Here is a 6956-nt window from a genome sequence, read left to right on the forward strand (position 1 = left end):
ACTTGGAGAGAAAGCACTTCCACTGCCTAAACAGGCTTGTGTTCTGTGCAGTAATCCTATGTGTCTTCTGAAAGCGAGAGGAAAGGAATTTCAGGCATGATATACTTTTTCTGTAAAAAAATAAATCATTCCCAAAGGAAGCAGGACTTCGTGAATTGTTCCTGAGCTCAGCAATATTCTTGCATCTCCAGCTAAATGAAGAGACGGACTTAGGTTAATTTCCTAGGGTGACTAGAAATGAATGCCTTTAAGACTGTTGCAAGGCTTGCATCCTACTGGGTAAAACATACGGAGTTTTGCAAGCTACTAGGAGGAACGGGAGAACATACCAAAGACTGGGAGACTGACCTTAGGCCAGTGACCAAGAGATGAAAGCATTGGGGAAGGACTGGTCTTTTCGAGACTTATATGGGCCACAGTTGAAATGCTTCTCCATAAGGTGTTTGACCAAGAATGGTTAAGACACAAGTTTTCACCCCTCCTAGCAGAAACAGATTCCTCTCCTATGTACAAGGCCTTTCTTCACACCCATGTGTACCAAGGCCAGGCACGGACGTTTCAGTGAAGAATAATATTAGGAAGGATGGAATACCCAGTGCAGTTAGAGGTCTGGTGATCTTCAGCTGAGCACTGCCAAGGGTGGTATGAAATGGCAAGTGAAACCGTTTGTGAAAACAATTCGTAGGAAGAGGCTTTGGGTTACCGGGTTAGATCTGTTTCTCTTCCATGGAAAGTAGGGCTTACTTACTGTCTATAGCAGAGAAAGTCTAGGTGCAGAGACCTTTCCTTAGGTGGATGATCAAATGGAAGTCAAGTGCATGGGGAGCCCTGTTAAAGGGACAGCCAAGCAAGATAAGAGGAGTCACTTGAAAAATGCACTCGTCTTAGGGTAGCTGGTACAAGCAACCACTGTGTGAAATCTGTATCCTGCGAGCCATGGGTAGTCGGATGCATGATAGATACCTGAAATTTCACACATTGTATTGATTCACCACGTGAAACTCTTCGGTCACACCGGAAACAGGCTACTATTCGTCTGACAGCCTGCACTACAACAGTTTCCTCAGCTTAGTTTATAGCTGCCTTCAGGTAAGAGATGCAAGCCTGAGTTGGCTAGAAAGCATTTCCACTATTAAAAGGCCCGTATTCCGACCAGTAAATATTTTTGTCCTCTCAAACTGAGACGAAAGGAATTTCATTTATGGTGTACTGTCTCTGTCAAAGAGTCACCACCAGAGGAAGCAGGGTGTGAAAATGGTTGCAGAGTTCTAAAATACTCTTCGTCTTCAGCTGAATGACGAGAAGGGCTCAGCTTAGTTTCCTAGTGTGACGAGAGGCAAATGCCTTTAAGTTTGTATGAAAGGCTGATGTCCTACTGGTAAAACATATGTGAGTATACCTAGCCACAAAGAGGATGGCTGAGAAGACACTGACCTCTGTGGAGACGCACTTTTGCACTTGGATAATGAGAGAAGAGCTGTAGGTGTAAGACATGTATCTGCTGCTTCTATGGCCTAAACGGAACACCCTCCTCCCTGTGGTATTTAACTGAGAATGAGAGGGAAAAGCGTACAACCAGCCAAAGAGAAGTAGCTTCCTTTCTGAAGCAGAAAGCCTTTCTGCAATGCTATGTGAAGGGCCTTGTGTTCCAGGTGGGTGAGAAAAAGGTAATGTTACAGAAGGAAAAAATCGCAGTGTGCATGGAGACCAAGCAGTGCCCAGGGGAGTTTTACCAATGGCAGCTTTCATTGCGAAAGTTGACAGTTTAGTGGAAGTATTTGAAAGGCTGAATCCTTAGTGTTACTTGGTTAGACCTGTCTCTCTTACACAGAGAGAAGGGCTTGCTTACTGGGTACTGCAGGGAAAGACTAGGTGCAGATACCTCTCCTTAGGTGGATGATCAAAAGAAATTCAAGTGCATGGGGAGCCCTGTTAAAGGGACAACCGGGCAAATTAAGAAGAGGCACTTTAAAAATGCATTCATCTCAGCGTACACGATAGAATCGTCTAGAGTGAAGGCTGTGTGAAATGTGTATCCTATGAGCTGTTCTCCAAAGGCCACGGGTGAGTCTGATGCATGCTAGATCTCAGAAACGTCACACATTGTATTCATTCACCTTTTGAAACTCTTCGCTCACTTCCAAATAAGGCTACAACCCCTCTGGCAGGCCTACACAATGACGGTTTCCTCACGTTAGTTTATATCTGTAAGAGGGGCAAGGGTGAGTTGGCTAGAAAGCGTTTCCACTGCCTTAAAAGATCTGTATTCCAACCAGAAAACATTTTTGTCTTTTCAAATTGAGAAGAAGGGAAATACGGGCACTGTGTGCTGTCTCTGTCAAAGAGTCATCCACAGAGGGAGCAGTGTGTGAGAATGGTTGCAGAGTTCTGCAATACTCTTCATTTCAGCCGAATGACAAAAAGCACTCAGCTTAGTTTCCGAGGGCAACTACAGGCAAATGCATTTTACTTTTTTTGAAAGGCTGGTGTCCTACTGGTAAAACACATGTGCGTTTTCAAGCCAAAATAAGGACGGTTGAGAAGACACCAACCTCTGTGGAGATGGACTATCGTGCTTGGATCAAGCCAGGAAAGCTGCAGGCATAGGGCTTTGGTCGCTGCTGCTTCTAGGGCCTAACCTGAAGACCCTCCTCCCGGTGGTATTTAACTGAGAATGGTAGGGAAAAACCTTCAACCTGCCACAAAGAAGTACCTTCCTTTCTGAAGCAGAAACCCTTTCTTCAACGCTATATGAAGGGCCTTCTCTTCCAGAGGGCTGAGAAAAAGATAATATTACAAAAGGAGAAATTCACACTGTTCGTGGAATCCTGGTGATGCTCAGAGGAGTTTTGCCGAGGGTAGATTTCATCGTGAACGTTGACCATTTGGTGGAAGCATTTGCAAGGGCCAAGTTTAATGTTGCCTGGTTAGACCTGTCTCTCGTACACAGAGAGTAGGACTTGCTCACTGGATACTGCAGAGAAAGTCTAGGGGCAGAGCCATCGCCTTAGGTGGAGGATCAAGTGCAAGGGGAGCACTGTTAAAGGGACAACGAGGCAAGATAAGAAGCAGCACTCGTCTCAGCGTAAAAGGTAGAAGCGTCTAGAGTGAAGACTGTGAAATGAGTATCCTACGAACTGCACTCCGGAGGCCAAGGGTGAGTCTGATGCAAGTGAGATTTCAGGAATTTCACACATTGTATCGATTTGGCTTTTGAAACTCTTGGGTCACTTTGGAATAAGGCTACAATTCCAGCTTGCATACACTCTATTGCAGAGAAAGTCTAGGGAGCAGCACTCTGTCCTTTGGGGGATGAACATGTGGAAGTCAAGTACCTGGGGAGCTCTGTTAACTCGACAGTCCAAGCAAGATGTGAAGAGCCACTTGAAAACTGCACTCATCTCCGTGTACCCGGTAGAAGCAACCACTGTGTGAAATTTGTATCCTGCGAGCTGCTCTCCTTAGGTCATGGGTGATTCGGAGGCGTGCTCGCTTTTAGAAATTTCACACACTGTATTGATTCGGCATGTGAGACTCCTCAGTCACAACAACACAGGCTACTATTCGCCCGGCAAGCTGGCACTACAACGGTCTCCTCTCGTTAGTTTATAGCTGCCTTCAGGTAGGAGGTGCAAGCCTGAGTTGGCTAGACAGTGTTTCCTCTATGTAAAAAGGCCCGTTTCCGGAGCAGTAAACATTGTTGTCCTGTCACATGGAGACGAACAGGATTTCGCTCACGGTGTACTGTCTCTGTCATGGAGTCCCCACCAGAGGAAGCTGGGTGGGTGGGTGAAAAGTTGCAGAGCTCTGAAATACACTTCGCCTTCAGCCGAAAGACGAGAAGTGCTCAGTTTACTTTCCTAGGGTGAGTAGAGGCGAATTCCTTTAGTTTGCATGAAAGAGACAACACAAATCAACTGTCTCGATGGAAAATTCGGCAGTACCCGTGAGTTTCTTCACTCAAACTTAGTTCCAGGTCCTCTTACTCACATTTTCTGTGCCTAAACAACACAGCTTGAGGAACTGAAGGGGATTCCATGTTGGCCATTAAGGAGTGTCCCCAACACTGACAGTCCCATCTTAAAAAGCAGTCCCTCTGCATTTTATCCGAGGAGCCATGGCCAGAGCCTCCCTTGTAAAACGATGGGGAGAAATCAGAACATCACACTGTCCTTTTCAGCTACTGTGAACTGAGGCGCGAGACGACCAATACCCCCTAGCACAGTGCGGACGGGCCAGCGCGCGGGGGCAACTGTGACAGGCGACAGCACAAGAGACGAAGCCCAGGCCCAGGGGCTCTGAGCTCCACCGGCAACGCCCAGCAGCCAAGGCGTATTACCTTTCCGGGATGTGCTTTCCGCCTTTCCTCCTGGCCAACGAAAGTCCGGAAAAGCCGCGACGCTGACCACAGCGCCCGCGGGCATGATGCCACTGGCTCACGTCACCCCCAACATACCGCCCACCCAACGCCAGGAGTGACAAAGTCGCCAACCCGCCGCCCCCGGTGCCAGCACAAGGCCACGAACCGCAGGCGCCTAGGCGCAAGCCCACGCAGCTCGCGGACCACCTTCTACTGCGCATGCGCCACCACGCGTCGAGATGACGTCATCACGCAAGCGGATTAACGCGCTTGATTAGTAAAGAGGATTCCGATGCCTGCAATTTCCCTCCTTAGCCGGAGGCTGGTAGCACACATCCATTAGTTCCTGTGTGTACCCTTCAGAATTCCAATCATACGGGACATGGAAAGTTGTCCCACTCTCCCAGTTTCTTGTGTGGTTCTTTCAGATATTTCCCAAGTGCTTACGTTCACACTTGTATCTTCTTTGTAAGTATTTGTCCCTAACAGATATCCTGTGTTTTATAGAAGAGCAGGCATACTATATACTACATACTATATACATAGTCTACAATGTGTCTTATCTGCATAGTGACGCTGTTATCTTTCTGAAATATAAACTTGGCTGGATTGCTCTGTTGCTTAAACATCTTCACTTAGCACAGAATAAAGCCCAAGTTTTTAGCACAGCACTGAGAACTCTTCATAAACAAATATCAGTCTGTCTCTCCAACTGAATTATAAGTTCAAACTATGACTTACAAGGACCTACATCATCCACCTCCCTCCTTTGCCCTGCCAGCCTAGCCTCCCTGATCTCATCCTCTACTGCCCTGCCCTCACTCACTTTCCCCTGTCCAGCCCCACTGGCTTCCTTACTATTCCTCAAACATGCCAAGCACAATCGTGCCTCAGGAACTTTGCACATACTATTCCTTCTGCTTCACAACACACCCTCCCACCCCATCTCCACTCTCCCAGAACACACCCTCCCACCCCATCTCCACTCTCCCACATATCCAATGGCTTGTTTCTCACTTCAAGGCTCTGCTCAATCGACATCTTAATAGAGGGGACTTCCCTGATCACCTACCACATTCCCTCACCTCTTCACCTTCTTTTGCTATTCTCCAAAGCATTTACCACCACTTGACACTCCATATATTGACTTATTTATTCCCCTCTCTCCCCCACGAGAATGTAAAGTACGTAAGGGCAAGAACTTTGGTCTCTTGCTACTTCCTACAACAGTGCCTTCAACTTAGCAGGTGTTATACAAATATTGGCTGAAAATGAATGTATGAATTCTTTGCCCTTTCACACTACCCTCTAGTCACACCAGAGGCTGCCCCTCCAGAGCACAAGTTCAAGCCCTGTGCCTTTTGTACCTGTTCCCAATACTTGGGCTGTCCTTTCCTCATTCCGGCAAAATCCTCTTCCTCCAAGCCCAGCTCAAACGCTGTCTCCTCAGTCAGGCCCTTCCTCAATTTCTCCTCTATATTCCTGCTGCACTTGATTCTTTTATCATAATTAACCCACTTATAGTCACTACATGTTTATCTTCCTAGATAACTGTAAGTTGCTACTGAACAAAGACTTCTACTCACCTCTGTATCCCCGTGCCCTAACAACAAACCTATAAGGCTCTCGGTGTTCACTGAAACAATTTATTTTCTGAGTCTCTACCAATTCTAGGGAGTGGACAGTATAGTCTCCTCCTCATTATCAGTGAGCCTGGCATCTGTGGGAGGGCCTTATAGCAGAGGAAGTCACCAATGGATCATAACTAAGGTCCTGAGACTGCCATGGCAGAGAGCATGGTGAAGTTAGCCCACTGCATGCAGACGACCCTCAGAGGAGTCAGCATATGCAATGGGCTACACTTGGTATAACATGTGAACAGTCAAGGTTTACAAACATGTTCTCATGCACTTGTAAGTATCTTCTAGCCCACGCGGAGCAGACAGAACACACACAAAGGAGCCCGGAGGAAGTGAGTAGGCCGGCAGCTGCACCTTAACATCTTAAGAGGTAACATTTCTGTGACTACAGTTTACACAAATCAGATCATTTGCCTCCTTTCTAGACACCCTGGTGATCACAGGACAGGCCAAGCCGCTCAAGTTTTAAAGCTAAAGTACAGGGAAGATCTGTGAATAGGGCTTAAGATATTTAAGAGCTAGTACCTGCATTAAGCAACCAGGTTATAGAATGAAAATTTATCTTGAACTTCCAGTCTCTCCCTCTCTCTCTCACCTCCTATCCCCTATCTTCCCAACTCCATCTCTATTCCTTCTCCCCTACTCCCTGTTTTAGGTATATACGTGCATCATTTTATATATACACAGAATATTTACTGTCTGTTAGATTTACTTAATAAAGTGCACACTCCTCAGGCTAAATTTAGAAAGAGGACAAAATGAACACTTTCTCATGGCGGTCAGTGGTGTTCCAAAGACAAAAGATCCTCAGTCTTAAAACCTGGCAAACACCATGTTCCTTCTGATAGTTAGATGCTACAGAAAGGCAAGTGGATCCCTGAAATTCACACGCCATTAAGACCTACTATCAACAGAGTAGATCTTAAAGCAGAAACAAGAAAACACCAGCCTTTTAA

The sequence above is a fragment of the Lagenorhynchus albirostris genome, chromosome 4 (assembly GCF_949774975.1).
Source record: "Lagenorhynchus albirostris chromosome 4, mLagAlb1.1, whole genome shotgun sequence".
Lineage (NCBI taxonomy): Eukaryota > Metazoa > Chordata > Mammalia > Artiodactyla > Delphinidae > Lagenorhynchus > Lagenorhynchus albirostris.